This window comes from Cyprinus carpio, chromosome B17, assembly GCF_018340385.1.
Source record: "Cyprinus carpio isolate SPL01 chromosome B17, ASM1834038v1, whole genome shotgun sequence".
In the NCBI taxonomy this organism is placed as follows: domain Eukaryota; kingdom Metazoa; phylum Chordata; class Actinopteri; order Cypriniformes; family Cyprinidae; genus Cyprinus; species Cyprinus carpio.
The window spans coordinates 1,362,492-1,379,514 of NC_056613.1; the positions used below are offsets into that span (position 1 = coordinate 1,362,492).

A 17,023-nucleotide genomic window follows, 5' to 3' on the forward strand; every position below is an offset into this window, starting at 1 on the left:
ATTTTTTTTGCATTAAAAAAAAACTTTTACTGTTATTACACGCATGTGCACACAAACACACACACTGTTAATTGAACACATACAATGGGGCATGTAGTCACATAATATGAGGGAATGTACTCTCAATGAAAATCTGCTGTTTAATCCAATTCATTTAGAGATTTTTGAAGAACGCCTTTTCTTGAAATATGAATATCTTGATATATGAACTATAATTGTCTTTAAACCCTATTCAGAATCATCAAGCTACTGTATATAAAAAAATTCAGTAAGAAAAATGAAACAAATGTAAAAAAAAAAAAAAAAAAAAAAAAAAACAAATGGTTAATAACTCTGGCAAATTGCTTTTAAGTCATGAAGTAAACAGCACGAGTCAGTCTGTAATAGTTTGAGTCAGTCTATTACAACGTTGACAAGAATTACACTTCTTCTGAATGTTTTGGCCTAATTTTAGACAGTCTCTCTGGGTTGTGTGGGGTCAGTTATAATTATGTGCGTTTATCTTGGCCTGGAGCGTTCGTGTGGGTGGGCAGTCGAACCCTAGAGACCTAAACATGGCCTTACAGCAGTGTCAGCAGAGGCTCTGTCCAGATGAATAATGCCACTCTATAACTCATACATATATATTAGTCATATATCCATATTTATAAAATGTGCAAACAAGACGTCCTCCCAGGTTACAGACACGCGTTGTGAAAGTTAATTGAGATGCGGTCAGACGACTCAATGAGTCATGAAATCAACGCAAATATTAACACTAAATCGAGTGACCGTCAGTGGTGAAGTCATATGCTACAGGAAAAAACAAACATTTCATCCATTAATAAATATGGTTTCCACAATCAGAAGCTAGCTGCAATTGCATTTCTTAATTGTTTTATTGAATATATTTAGCTTAAAATGTCTTTACAAATGCAAATGTTGATTTATTTTATTATTATTATTTTTGTATAGAATCCAAATGTTGCAAATTTATGAGTCAAGACTATCAAATTTATTTATTTATTTATTATTATTATTATTTTTTAAAGAAGTATAACAATTAACTTTAGACTTTATTTCATGTATCAATCAGGTTTTCATACCCTCTACAATGGGACAACATGCCCCACTGTAGATGAGGTCTCTTTTAGTCAAGACTTTAAGGTTTGTGTCTAAACAAATTGACTATAATAAATAAACCCTCCCATTCTCTATAATAATAATAATAATAATAATAATAATAATAATAATAATAATAATAATAATAATAATAATAAAGAAAAAAAGAAGAAGAAAGAAAAATGTGACATCTAGCCCCGGCTGCATCTATATTCAATTATTATATAAAGTTTTATTCCTGAAATATGAGTTGTGACTCTGCTGTGTCCTGTAGGTGGTGCATTTACCCTTGTGTGCTCAGGGACGTGTCCTCAGTGGACATGCCCACCACAGTTCTGGGCCATAGAGTCAGTATACCCATCTGTGTGGAAGCTACTGCTATGCAGAGAATGGAACACCCTGACGACAAGACGGCCACTGTGAGAGGGCAGACAGACTTATTCTGGAGCTACAAGCTTCACAGTGACTGCAATTACTATAACTGACCACATGGTGGCACCATTAGTCTTGCTTACATACTACAGTAGCTCCTGCTCCCAATCACACTCAAATTACCCTTACAAAAATGGATAATGGCTACCATAGCATGAGCTAATACTATAGTTTCAATGTGGCTATAGTATGGAAGTCCATTTCTGCCACAAAAGAAAAAAATATATATATATTACATAAAAAACAAGTATAAGATTAAAAGTTAAAATTACAACATAGTCATAATTATAAAATAAAAAGTCAAAATTATTACATAAGTCATAATTAAAAGCTGAAATGATGCCATAGTCAATTATGAGATAAAAATTTAAAATTATTACACTTATGACACATAATTGTCATAATTGACATACTAAGCCATAATCATGAAATAAAAAATGAGATAGAAGCCAAAAATATAAAAGTTATAAATATGACAAGAAGACAGTCAAGATTATGAGATAAAAGTTTGACACGTAAAATTATGACATATAAAGTAGAAAAATAGAAAAGGAAAAACTAGATAAAGTTTGAAATGATTACATAAAAATGCAAAGTTATGACACAAAGTCATGAGATAAGAGGTCGGAATTATAACACTCTAAATCATAATTATGGAATAAAAGATACAAATAAGATAAAAGTTGCACATACAAAGTCAGAATTATGAGATAAAAAGTTGAAATAATAACATACCGAGTCAACTGAGATAAAAAGTTGAGATTATATCAGTCATAATTATGAGATAAAAAGTCAAAATGAAGACAAAAATTTATAATTATGAGATAAAGTTTAAATTAAGTCAATTATGAGATAAAAAGTTGAAATGATGACAAAAATTCATAGTGAGATAAAATGTCTAAATTATGAGATAAAAAAAAATAAATTAAGAGATACTAAATCATTATATAATTTTGACTTTGACTTTTTAATCTCATATTTTCAATTGATGTCATATTTCGCATGATTTTTTCCTTTGTGGCTGAAATGGACTTCCATAATGTTGTACTACTGTCAGAAATAGTGAATATCAAATTACCACAGTTTTATTCTGGAACCTATATTTAGTGTTTAGGCAGAAACACACAGAAAAGCATGGCACTTTGTGAGGGATCTGTTACCTCAGAGCAGATCCCACACACTTTAGATGGCATAGTTAATGGATCAGCCCTGTTTGAAGGTTCGAACCCAAGACCATTCAGTGTCTTGTAAGCCACAGCACCCTTATGACAATCACCCTGCTGTTATGACGTCTCCTCCGCTCTTTTCCCTTCCACAGCCTGGCTGTCCTGTGACACGGGGATGAAGCTGAGCTCATGGGCCACCTCCACCATTGAGGAAGCAGCGGAGGCCGCACCTGGAAGCAGCTGTACATTTATAAAGACCGAGCACTGACTTAGTCTCTGGTCAGGAGGGCCGAGGAGGCCGGGTATAAGGGTATCTTTGTCACAGTGGACACACCTTATCTTGGCAGGCGATGTGATGACGTGCGCAACCGATTTAAGCTGCCCTCTCATTTGAGGTAAACGCTGAGACAACCACACGTGATGTGTGTGTGTGCCAGCAGCAAGCTTTAAAGACATCGCTGGCTGTGTTTGTAAACTCACAACCACACTGAGAATTGTTCATCTGATCTGAAATCAGAATATACACAGAGTGATCTGATTATATGCTGATTTCAGTGTAAACTTCAGCAGCAGCATATGACGGGCAGGACGTGTTATTATGTTGTCACACTGTCGCTGTTCCTGCCGCTCTGGAAGTTTTCTATGACTTTTGCACCAAAGATTCATAATCATATGGTCAGATCTATAATTATATATTCCAATTTTACACCTTAGCAATTGCATATCACTGAAAACCACCCTGAATCCTTTAGCAACTGCTTAGCAACACCTTATCATCCATTCAGAACACCTTAGCAACTGCATATAAACATTCTAACAACTACTTAGAACTCCCTAGCAACTGCACAGCAACATGCTCACAACATCTTTATGTGGGAAAATGTACATATATATCACATATATATTTAACTACCAAAATGAGATGATTTCATTGCAATTTTTACAACTCATCCCATAATCACCACCTTAGTAACCACATAGTGCACTTACAAACCACATAGCAACACCCTGGCAGCTGCACAGTAACACCTTAGCAACCACAGCAATTCATAACATTTACAAACCACATAGCAACACCCTGGCAACCATTCAGAACATGTTCAGAATATTCTACAAGCGACTCAGAATGCTTAGAAACCACATAGCAACACCCTGGCAACCATTCAGAACATGCTCAGAACATTCTAACAGCGACTCAGAATGCTTAGAAACCACACAGCAACACCCTAGCAACCATGCAAACTTCCCTAGCAACTGCCCTGTCATGCATTTATAAATTATATTGTTAGAGCTACAACTTTACTCACCTTAGCAACTGCATATCAAATTCCTGGCAACCACTAAGAGCACCCTGGTAACTGCATAGCAACACTTTAGCAACCCCATAACATTCTAACAACAACTCAGAAAGCTTATAAACCACATAGCAACACCCTGGCAACTGCATAGCAACACCTTAGCAACCACATAATGCACATAATACTCTAGATGCTTTAATACTTAATTTTAATACTATAAAGACATAAAAATTGCAATATCTACAATAAAGCAGCAACTTCATTTACATCTTTCTAGTCAAACAGATGCTGCATTGTAAACATTACAGTTTAGATTCAATGCATGATACAGAAACCTCACAAGAACTATAAAGGAAAACTGATCATACTAACTCCTTTTACAATTCTCGTGAGGTTTCTTAATAAACAAGGCCTCAGTTTTCTCACCCTCGTGGACAGATTATTTTACAGATTTGTCATCCCTTGAAAACCGAAGCGCTCACTGAAGAGCTTTATGTATTTATGGAAACAAATCTCTCTTGTACAGTAGATCACGCCGCTCGTGGGGATTCATACTCGCCGCTTCAGCTCCGTCAACACTTGCTACATTATGCTTTTTATGTGGGGAAACATTCAGATATCAGCAGTTCTACAGATACGCCAACAGTGGCCCGCTATTAAAATGCCCTCATGAAAGTAAAGCCTTCCTGCTCCGGATCCCACGAGGTGAATTATGGCAATTAGAAATCCAAAAAAGCATCACGGCCCCACCGTATATTTCAGCACAACTGCCTCCGTTTCCATCAGCAGTGACACAACATGAACTTCATCTCAACCCTCCCGGAGATTTTTGCTCGGCCCCACAAATCAAAGCACAGCAGTGGCAACAAGGTGCCATTGAGTGTGAGCTCTGCTGTTTGGATAAAACCCCAGCTCAGTTTTCATACGCTGACCAAAAACAACACTCACAGGACTAATTCCATTTTGCACTCTCGATTTGTTTCCCCAGGGTGGCCAATTTCGAGACCCCTGATTTAGCCTTCTCCTCAAAAGAGGGTTACGGGAAGGACAGCGGCCTGGCGGTGTATGTAACTCAGGCCATAGATGCCACAGTGAAGTGGGATGACATCGCCTGGCTAAAGAGAATGACCTCGCTGCCTGTGGTGGTCAAAGGGGTTTTGACAGGTGAGCCATCCTGCCGTGTTTGGGGACTGGAGGAGCTGTCATGTCATGTGTGCTTGTGTCTGAAACTGTGACTTTACAGGATTCAGACAGGCTTCAAATGCACCATAACATCAGAGATAACCAAACAAAGATTTAGTGGCAATGCAATGCAGTGAAATATATTTTTAATTTTATTAATGTTTTAAATACAAAAATACAATTTTGCACTCACATCATCTGTGCACCATAAAAAAATCTCTAAAGACCTAAAACACATAAAATCATCACTAAAAAACAAAAAAAACAAATTAAAGTCAGCTCAAGAGACAATCAAACAAGATTTAGTGGCTATGTTTAATAAAATAAAATAAAATAAATAAAATAAAATAAAATAAAATAAAATAAAATAAAATAAAATAAAATAAAATAAAATAAAATAAAATAAAATAAAATAAAATAAAATGTATTTGTTTTGTTTGTTTGCATTTCCAAAACCCAAGGTCACTTTATAAAGTTAGACAAAGGTGGAAAAATAGACAAATCCATAAAGATGATAAACTATAATATGAATAAAATAAAATAGAAAATAAAATGAAAATAAAATAAAATAAAACAAATATAAAATAAAAAACAAAATGAAATAAAAACAATTAAAAACAATATAAATAAAATAACAATATAAAATAAGTAAAAAATAAGTTGAATTTAGAGATGTGTATGAATAAATTTACACCTTTAAACAATTCCATTAGACATAATTTCGATTCTTTCCATAAAATGCCAAAAAAAAAAAAAAAAACCTGTTCTGCTGGGAAAAAGTGGCCAAATAAATGCATGTTATGTAAACATTGCATATATAAAAAGAGAAAACTTACACTAGTACACTAGCTGACCTCAACGCCAACAGACATGAAATAAAGCCATGAAAGTCTGCTTTGGATTTCATTAAGTTTGTACGGAATGTCTTCTCTCTCTCAAACCGCCTCTCTTGCCTGCACCCTTAAAAATAATGGTCTTATCGAGATTAATAACATTCTTGATGTTGCATTATAGGTTTTTAAGATCAGATTATTCATTAATGGAACAGTACAGTTGTTTTCCTAAAGAACTACGGAATTAAAGTTCTGACTCTCTGGTTCTAAATGGAACCTTTATGCTTAAGAGTGTGGAATGCTCACCCTCACTGATACAGAACGACCCATTTGCATAATCTAATCAAAACAAAGCGGCCGGTCGACCCCGTCTGTCAGCGAGGGGCCGCTAATTAAAGATAATGTGTCATTTTTCTCCAGGGAGGAAAAAGCAGTCAGTCTGTGAGCACTGAGGTTATCTCAGAAACGTCTAGAAGCTTTACTGCTGTTATTGTGTCTTCAGATAAACTTTTATCTTCTCTTTGGCTCTGGTAATGGCACATTCTGTAAATAAAAGAGTCAAAACACACACACACACACACACACACACACACACACAATCTTTTCATTTCAGCGCAGACCAAAGGATTTAAACGTGTTCTCTGACAAACTCAGAAATGTATGTTGAGGGGGAGTAATCGGGGAACACCATTAGTTATTTTAGCTCATGTGTGGAACATAATTCTCCTTGAAAAGTGCATCCTTTCCTGTTGGCCTCGGCTGAAAGGAAAACGCCATTTAATCATTTTCGGGATTTTTCCGAACAGAACAGACCTGGAGAAATTAAATTACACTATGTCAAGCTAATTTTTCACCTTTTCTGAAGTTGCTTTCCTGTGCAAAAATCAACATCATGATACTATTTTTGAGCAATAGTTTCCTAAATGAGTAAATGCAATAGCAACAGAAATGCTTGGAAGAAAAGTTTTAAAGGAATAGTTCACCCAAAAATGAAAATCAGCTTACAGTTTACTCACCCTCAGGTCATTCAAGATCAGGATGAGTTTGTTTCTTCATCAGATTTGGAGAAATGTAGCATTGCATCACTTGCTCACCAATGGATCCTCTGCAGTGAATGGGTGCCGTCAGAATGAGAGTACAAACAGCTGATAAAAACATCACAATACTCCACACCACTCCAGTTAAGTTAGCATCTTGAGAAGCCAAAAGCTGTGTGTTTGTAAGAAAGGTGTTTATAACTTTTTATAAGGTGCCATAATCCATAAAAGCGCTTCCTGAAGTGGAAAAAGTTGTCTCATCTGAATCACGAGAGAAATCTGTAGATCAAGCACTGTTTACAAGACAAAACAGCTCTAAACAAATATGTGGCTGTATTTTGATGTGAGAGACAACAGCAGATGGACGTTATTTTGGATTATGGACTGGTATTTTAGTTGAAAGCAATGGTTTGAAGTTAAAAACGTCTTAATGAAGGACTTGTTTCTTAAAAAAATGCAGCTTTTGTCTTCTCCAGATGCAAACTGATGGATTACTTGTGGATTATTGTGATGTTTTTATCAGCTGTTTGGACTCTCATTCTGACGGCACCCATTCACTGCAGAGGATCCATTGCTGAGCAAGTGATGCAGTGCTACATTTCTCCAAATCTGATGAAGCCACAAACTCAATTATATCTTGGATGGCCTGAGGGTGAGCACATTTTCAGCAAATTGTAATTTTTGCATGAACTCTTCATTTAAATCCAGATAAAGACAGCTTTGCATACCATAATTGCAATGTAACATAGTTTCCTCTGTGCAAAAGATTTTGGCTCCAAATTGTAGAATGAGAAAAGGCAAAACTGCTTCAGAAGAACCGCAGTAATTAATGTTCTGCTCATGGTGAATCTTGCCATTTTAGCTGAAGATGCCAAAGAAGCGCTGAAGTATGGGGTGGATGGAATACTTGTGTCAAACCACGGAGCAAGACAGCTTGATGGAGTTCCAGCCACCGTAAGTGTCTGTTGAAGAAATGAGGCATTATTGTTCTCCAGAGACCTCCAACCCACAAGTCCTCTTTGCAAACTCTCCTCTGCGGCCTGTAAATTGCATCTTTGATAGTGTGAAATACGGTCCCTGGTTTACCGAAGTGGACGCCAAAACAAAGGTTTGGATACAACCTCAAGTTTAATGAGTGCATAGTGGTCTCCAAAACTGAAGAACGTCAACTGAGCGTGAAGAGCGTTCTGAATATAGATACAGAGATGTCTTCCAACACTTGCGTTTTATGTTATGATCTATAATTAGTCTGATGATGATTTATTGAAACTCTATCCTTCCAGAACTTTCTGTGATAACCAGTTTTGGTGATACAATATACTGTAAGACAAGAAACATAAGAATACATAGGTTTGAAATAATTCATATTTTTAATGTTTTTGAAAGAAGACTTTTCTGCTCACCAAGGCTGCATTCATTTGATCAAAAATACAGTAAAAACAGTAATATTGTGAAATATTTTAACCTTTTAAAATAGATGTTTTCTATGTGAATATCTGTTAAACTGTAATTTATTTCTGTGATCCGCAGCTGTATTTTCAGCATCATTACTCCAGTCTTCAGTGTCACATGATCTTCAGAAATCATTCTAATATACTGTTTTGCTGCTCAAGAAACATTTCTGATTATTATCAGAAATAATGTAAAATCTGTGAGACTTTCTTTTCATGATTCTTTAATGAATAATAAGTTCAAAAGAACAGCATTAATTTTTTTAAAAAACAGACATCTTTTGTAACATAATATTAATGTATTTATTGTCACTTTCGAGCATGTTTACCCCATATTTTTAAATGGTAGTTTAACATAGTTTTCACACAACTCTTTTCATTGTGTTTGTTACATTGATAATAATCTGAAATGTTTCTTGAGCAGCAAATCAGCATATTTATGAAGGATCATGTGACAATGAAGACTAATGTAATTATTCACATCTGAAGAGGAATGATGCTGTAAAATTAAAATAGCAATTAATTACATTTTACTATATATTCACATAGAAAACAGTTATTTTAAATTGTAATATTTGACAGTTTTTGCTGTATTTTTGATCAAATAAATGCAGAAGAGACTTCTTTCAAAAACATTCACAAACTAGTGTATAACTGAGAATGCAATCTTTGAGCAATAACATACAGTAATGTGATGGAGTGTGTCAGTGCAGATTGACGCCCCGCCTGAGGTTGTGGAGGATGTAGAAGGAAAGGTGGATGTCTTCATGGATGGAGGTGTTCAAGGGCACAGATGTGCTGAAGGCTCTGGCTCTGGGAGCAAAGGCAGTGTTTGTAGGTAGACCTGTTCTGTAGGTGCTCGCCTGCTTAATATTGAATTACTGGACATGCATGTTAGTTCTTTATGTCTAAATGGACATGAAACTTTCTGTCTTCAGGGTGACAAAGGAGTTTCCAAATGCTGCGTGAGGAGCTTCACCTTGCATTGGTGCTGACAGGTAGTTAAAAAATAAAATGTAAAAAAAATTGTTAATATTTGAATTAAAGCAAAGGTATTTATTTACAATAAAATTAGAAACTACATAAAATACAGGTAGTTTGGTTTGAGCATTAGTATGTGCATGGGTGGTGAGTAAAATAAAATAAAATAAAATAAAATTAAATAAAATAAAATAAAATAAAATAAAATAAAATAAAATAAAATAAAATAAAATAAAATTAAAAAAAATTAAATAAAATTAAATAATGTTAGTTATTTAGTTAGTTATTAGTTATTTGACTTGATTTAAAGTAAAACAAAAGTATTTATTTATAACAAAAAATAATTACAATAAGGAGAAACTATATTGAACTATACTATAACTAAACTATATATAATTAAAACATTTTCTTAAAATATAAAAAAGTTACGTAAATGCAGATTAACTAGTGGGATTGTTCTGTATTTATTTATTAATTCTGTTTGTTGTCCTCTGGCAGGCTGTCGCTCACTAAAGCAAGTCAACAGATCCCTTCTGAGAAGATCTGAGCTCATTTCAAGGATCTAATGAGCAGAACTGTTGCATGCTGGGAGATTTCATGTGTGCCAGTGACTGGACCGACTTGTGTAATTCAAATGAACCCAGAGGATTTGCACAACACATATATAACAACAAAAAAAACATTTGAACAATTCATTAATTCAAACGTGTAAAAGTTTGAATAAATGCATCAAAAGCGTGTGGTTTGTACAGACGTACCGTGCCTGACAGCAGTAATCCTCCCTGTTTACTGGAAGCAGGCAATGTTTAGCAACCCAAACCAGATTTGTGATTCTTCCAGTTTTCTTCACTGTCCGGACACTGGGAACAAAACGAAGAGGATATTTAAAGGCATATTACACCTAAACATGAAATAGGGTTATTATACTAAAAACTAAAACTTTAACTAAAAACATAATAAATAAATAAATAAATAAATAAATAAATAAATAAATAAATAAATAAATAAATAAATAAATAAATAAACATTTTTGTTGCTTGATATAAAATAACAAAATAACAAAAAATAACAAAAACACACAACAAAATTACTAGAACATTAACTAAAATTAAAATGGATAATATAAAATATTAAATATGGAAGCCCATTTCCACAACAGGACTAAATATATACATACATTTTTAGATGTGTGAGATTTAAATTAAGAATTTCAAAATATAAACTTGCAATTCTGAGAAAAAAAGTCTGAATTGTGAAACAGAAAATCTCAATTGCGAGAAAAAGATCAGAATTGCGAGATAAAAAGTCACAGTTACCTTAAAAAAAAAACTCAAACTTTTACCTCATAATAACCTTTTTTTTATTTTTTTTTATCCTGTGCCAGAAAAATGCTTCCATAAAATAAAACCTAATTATTATTAAAACTATTATTAAAGACTTAATTTTGCCATTGTTTAATCATTGTCATGTTGCAGCTGTTTTCCACACAAAGATGCAAACGGTAATAAAAATGAGATTTTTGAGTGAGCTAACCATTAAATTAATGCCAGAGCATTTGACACGCAGTAATATATTTCCACTAAAAGAAACAACTGTACAGAATTACTTCATGATTTATGTTAATGCTCTTTTTCTTGCATGCACATGAAAACCAAAAAAAAAAAAAAAAGATTTCCCCATATTGTACTTGTCGTTTGCATTTCTCTCTTTGCTTACAGTACTGTGAATGGTTTCACTGCAGCGAGTTTCTCATGAATATTCATTCTCCCTCCACGGGGCCCGAAAGGCAAACAGGTTTGTGAGAGGTTCAGAAAGGTCACACACAAGGCATGGGATTTCTTTACTAGCTCTTTCCATGGCTGAACCACAGGACCTGAATGAAGCCATTATATGCATTGACTCTCCACAGGAAAACAAACTTTGTCAGGGTCTGTTCATTAGCACCAAACACTTTGTTTGAACCGCCTACTTGTGTGCAGGGGCCAGAAAGGGAAAGCGAGCTCCTGCTGAAATCAAACAAAACCTACACTTTATGAGAGGTCTTGCATTGTTTGCGTGCAACCTAGATACTTAGATGATAAACATACAGTGGCTCCAAATGTTTTTGCATTAGATAAATAATTTATAATCAATTGCATATGCATGCAAATGATGCAATCTCTTGCTTTGCGGCTTTGTTATCCAATGCAATGTTATTTATACATTTTAAAGTGTGACGTGTGCATCCAAAAGCAAGCAAATTATGCCATTTTTGCATCTTGCTTTGATACTTTGTTATTAAATGCAATGATATTTAAATATTTTTAAATGTGGCTTAAGCATACAAATAGATTTTCATTAATGCATGTTGAAATCTGTAATAAATGAATTTCATCCTCAGTATTTTTGGCTTGTTTTTCAAAGCAAACATTCTTCAATCATGACACATTTTCTTGACAAGTAAAACTGCTTAAGATATTAAATCTTGTTTTATGGAAAATATATCAAAATTGAGTTTTTGCTTCAAACAAAAACAAAAAATATCTTCCTATGGAGTAAGAAAAAAAAACTTTGAATTAAGCTTTGAATTAAGTTTCTCTTTCTGACCACATTGGCAGATATTTTTCTTGCTTTAGGCATAAACTCACTTCATTTTGATAGTTTTTGTTAACAAGACTTAATATCTTAAGTCATTTTGCATCTCACATACTTGTATCTTGATATCCGAATATTTTGAACATTTATACAGCAAAAGTAGTCAAAAATACTAAGGGAAAAAATATATTTTTTGCAGTGTTCACTTTTGATTCACTGAAAAATGCACATGCCTGTTGATCTTCAGCCGTCATATCAGTAGTGCTGACGCAGCAGGTCACCAGTTATCTCAATATAACCTCGCCTGCAGGCCGCAGAAAAAGAACTGCACTGAAGGATATCATTTTGAAACACTGTGTGGCCATGAAGAATCTGAGTGAAAAGCACCCGCATCACACAGCTGTTATTCTAATTTGTTTGAGCGTTTGCAAATAGCACCAAGACCGCATCACCCATAAAAGTTAGCAGAGGTTTTGCTTAACAAGGCACTTTTGTCTGACCAGAGGAGGGCACTTGTTCAAACACACAAACCAAAGTGAAGAAAACAAAAGTGGCTCATCGAGAGAGAGAAGGACCGTTCTCGTCTCATGTCACCAGCTCTGCATGCAGATACTCAGAATGGCATACTACAGTACTACTATTTTTGCAACAGTACTGTGGGAATAGAACATCTAGATGAATTATTACATACGTAAAAATGTGCATTATACATCCAAAGCACGTTGTTTGTGATCTTACATCTCCAGTGCAGTGTTGCTATTGTTAACTTAAACTATTAAAAGGTTTTGTTTTAAATTGAAATGATTCTGAAATAAAATATAAATATTAGATGAAATATAAAATATTATACAATATTATAATATAAAATGTTAAAATAATATACAAACCTGAAATATTTTAACTAAAATTAAAACTATTAATTTTATTAACTATTATTAACTATTCGTGTTAATTTGTTTTAAAATTGAAATTAAGCTGAAATAAAATCATTTATATTAAAATTATTAAAATATAAATATTAGATGAAATGTAAAATATTATAAAATAGCAAAATAATACAAAATATTAAAATAATAAAATAATAAATAATGTAATGTAATTATAAAATATTAAAATAAGTTAAACTACAATAGTAATGTAAAAAATATAAACACTGTAAATATAAAAGTTTAACATTGAAATTTAACTGAAAATAGGTTCTAGTACTAAAATCACTAAATGTAAAACTGAAAAAAAAACATAAAAGCATGATGTTTTAAAATAAAAAAATGTACATAACAAAATTGCTAAAACTATAATTAAAATAAAAACTGAAAAATACAAAAATAAAAGCCAACTCAAAATATTAATGAATACATAAATAATAATGGTACATAAGTAATAATAACATTAGTATTGTGTGATTAATAAAACTTAAGTGATATCAGCTCAAATATATTTTATTTAAAATATTTAACTACAGAAACAAAATTAATATAAGTAGATAAATGTGACCCTGGACCACAAAACCAGTCACAAGTGTCTATTTTTCCATATTGAGATTTCTCTGAAAGCTAAATAAATAATCTTTCCATTGATGTATGGTTTGTTAGGATAGAACAATATTTAACCGAGAAACAAAAAAAAAAAAAACAAAAAAAAAATAAAACAAAAAAACAAAAATATTGAAAAAATTGCCTTTAAAGTTGTCCAAATTAAGTTCTTATGCATATTACTAATCAAAAATTAAGTTTTAATATATTTAGAGTAGAAAATTTACAAAACATCTTCATGGAACATTATCTTTAGTTAATATCTTAATGATTTTTGGCATAAAAGAAAAATCAAATAATTTTTGACCCAAACAATGTTTTTTTGGCTATTGCTACAAATATACCCCAGCGACTTAAGACTGCTTTTGTGCTCCAGGGTCACAAATAATAATGTGACATGTTTTACCCAGATTATTCTATGACATATAAATATTTTAATTTCATATTTAGTGGTAAATCATCACATTTACTGGTTACAGATTTGAACAAACTCCTAATTGTAAGTATTAAACTTCACAATCATTTGCGCTTGTGAAATAAGGCCTCAGTACTGTGTCTATCTCAGCTGTAGTGTGTTTGGATTTATGGAGCCGTGATCTGGCAGGCAAACGCGTGTCTGTTTCTGAAATACAGTGTCTGGCCACAGCTTCAGCTTGGGTTTGTGCGTGCTGAAGTCAGTGTGGGACAGGGTGTGTCCCGCTGAAGCTCCACTCGCTGTGACACAGCAGAGATCTGCACCTGTGTGTCTAGACAGAGACTCGCGCTCCTGGACCGCAGCCCAGCACTTCTCGGAGGACAGAATAAGAGATTGCTCATTTCTCATGAGTTTTCACATACGATTTCATTCAAGAGAACATAAATCATGGATAAAGTGACTATAGGAAATGTAGAGTGGTGGTTGCCTGTGTAAAACTCGCTGAGTGCTGCGAATGGTTGCCAAAGTGTTGCTATGCAGTTGCTAGGGTGTTCCAGTAAGTTCTTGCCTTTGCAAAACTCGCCAACATGATTCTATGGGGTTCTATTTGTTCTTAGGGCATTGCTATGGTGTTGTTAAGCTGTTGCTAGGGTGTTCTGTGTGTTACTATGTGGTTGCTATGGTGTTCCATGTATTCTTAGGGTATTGCTATGTGGATGATAGTTTTCTGTGCATTCAGGGTGCTTCTATACAGTTGCTAGGGTGTTTTGGGTAGTGACCATGGCATGTTAGTCCATTCAAAACTCATCACCATGATGCTTGGGTGTTGCTATGTGGTTGCTATGGTGTTTTATTTGTTCTTATGGTGTTGCTATGTGGTTTCTATAGTTTACTATGCATTCTTAGGGTGTTGCTATGTAGTTGCTTGGGTGTTCTGGGTTGTTACCAGGGTTTGTTTTTCCATGCAAAACTCATCACAATGTTAGGGTGTTACTATGTGGTTGCTATAGTGTTCTATGTGTTCATACTGCATTGCTATGTAGTTGCCAGGGATTTCTGGGTAGTTACCAGGGCGTGTTTGTCCATACAATACTCACCACTATGATGCTAGGGTGTTGCTCTATGTTTGCTATGGTGTTCTATGTGTTCTTAGGGCATTGCTGTGTGGTTGCTATGTTTTTAGTATGCATTCTTAGGGTGTTGCTATGCAGTTGCTAGAGTGTTCTGGTTATTTACCAGGATGTGCTTGCCCATGCAAAACTAGCCACCATGATACTAGTGAGTTGCTATATGGTTGCTGTATGGTGTTCTAAGGATTCTTAGGGTGCCGCTATGCAGTTGCCAGGGTGTTTCGGCTAGTTACTAGGATGTAGTAGCCCATGCAAGACTCGCCACCATGATGCTATGGCATTCCATGCATTCTTAGGGTGTTGCTATATGGTTGCTTAGGTGTTGCTATGCATTCTTAGGGTGTTGCAATGCAGTTGCCAGGATGTTCTGGGTGGTTAAGAGGGCATGCCTGCCCATGCAGAACTCGCCTCAATGATGCTAGGGTGTTCTGTGCATTCGCAGGGCATTGCTAGGTGGTTGCTAGGATGTTCTATTCAAAAAGCAAATTAAATATTGTTTGAACAGTAAAGGTGTAGGCAATACACCTCTCAAAAGTATTTCTTTTAGTCTGAGATGCCAACCAAAACAGTCTAATATGCATAAAAATATACAGCACATACAAATACTAAACAATTAAAATTCACAAATAATTCCAGATTGAGATTGTTTCAATGCATTGTGTGATTTGCTTCTCCATTAGAAATGCTGTGGCCAGTGCTGGGTAGATAACTTTCAGTTTTACAAGATTACATGATGAAAACTGTATTTAGTAAAGTAATCTAGGTTACTCATTTTAGGCAATGCATCCTGACCACTTTTAGATTACTTTTAGATGACTTTTTACTAAATTTGTTTTAACATACCATATTAAAAATATATTCCTTGAAATATTCTTTCTTTCTTTCTGACTGTCTTTGAATATAGTCAAAGCTGAATCGTGTGACATGCAGGGAAAATTTAAAAGAGGATTGGGTGAATCAATATTATGAATAATTTACTACCATTACATAGATAATTTGTAACCATGTAGTCCACAAAAACTGGCCAAATGAAGATATCCTGGTATGAAGCCTACCTTTTGGAACACGTTTCACTCAAATGATGCCTTAAACGCCACCTATGTAGAGCCTAAAAATCTGCTCCCCACTGACTGGCTCATCAAGCACGAGATTCCAGTCATATATCCAGGAGAGGGCAATGTTTAGCTTCTCATCTGTGAAAAAAAGGTCTGTCTAATTATTGGGTTTCCCTTGTAAAGACAAGCACATTATTATTTAAAACAACTGTTCTGCATCAAGACAAACATCTTTTCCTCATTGTTCAAAAAACATCTTTGCAGGATGCGATTAATGTGGTGTGGGATTAAACAAATCTGCATTAAACACAAGAGAAACAAACCTGACGTGCAGATCGTGGAGTTATACCCTCATTAAATGTCAACAAATGCATCTGATTAACTCTTTTATTGCTCTTTCAAGCCCAACTGTTGATGGAAAATCAGCCGAGTTAAAAGATCTGGCATGGGCGATACGGCAAACAGAACAAGGCAGTTCCTTCCTGTGGCACAGAATGATGTAATGGCCTGGAAAACCATATCAATGTGCAAAGTAATTACTCCATCATACTTCCCACAGTAGTCATCTGCCCGGGGATCAGGCATGATTGTTAACCCACCAGAACTGATCTCAAACTAACACTCAGGGTCACTAAAACAACTTTGGACTGACACTAACGCACGGCCGTCAAGATGGTCTCGACACGTAGGGCATCTATGAGGAGAAACGAGAAGGGGAATAAGAAAAACAAACAGTGCACGCTGTGATTTCATACGTTTAGGGGCGGCTCTGCTTCTGAAGCCTTCCCACGTATTTCAGCGCTCTGGCTGCATTCAGAAGGGAATACTAGCTCACT

At 34.6% G+C, this 17,023-nt stretch overlaps 1 long non-coding RNA gene and 1 pseudogene across 1 annotated transcript in view; one reads left to right on the forward strand and one right to left on the reverse strand.

The window, feature by feature from the left end:
* Positions 1 to 1,304: 1,304 nt before the first annotated feature.
* Positions 1,305 to 10,047, forward strand: LOC122140269 (annotated as a pseudogene).
* The window catches only part of LOC122140270, a 33,043-nt gene continuing 23,903 nt past the window's right edge, over positions 7,884 to 17,023 (reverse strand). Inside the window, exons 3-5 of the long non-coding RNA XR_006156945.1 lie at positions 16,188 to 16,325; positions 10,240 to 10,341; positions 7,884 to 8,011 (exon numbers count right to left, since the gene is read on the reverse strand). This is a non-coding gene — a long non-coding RNA (uncharacterized LOC122140270). The remainder of the gene's footprint in view (positions 8,012 to 10,239; positions 10,342 to 16,187; positions 16,326 to 17,023) is intronic.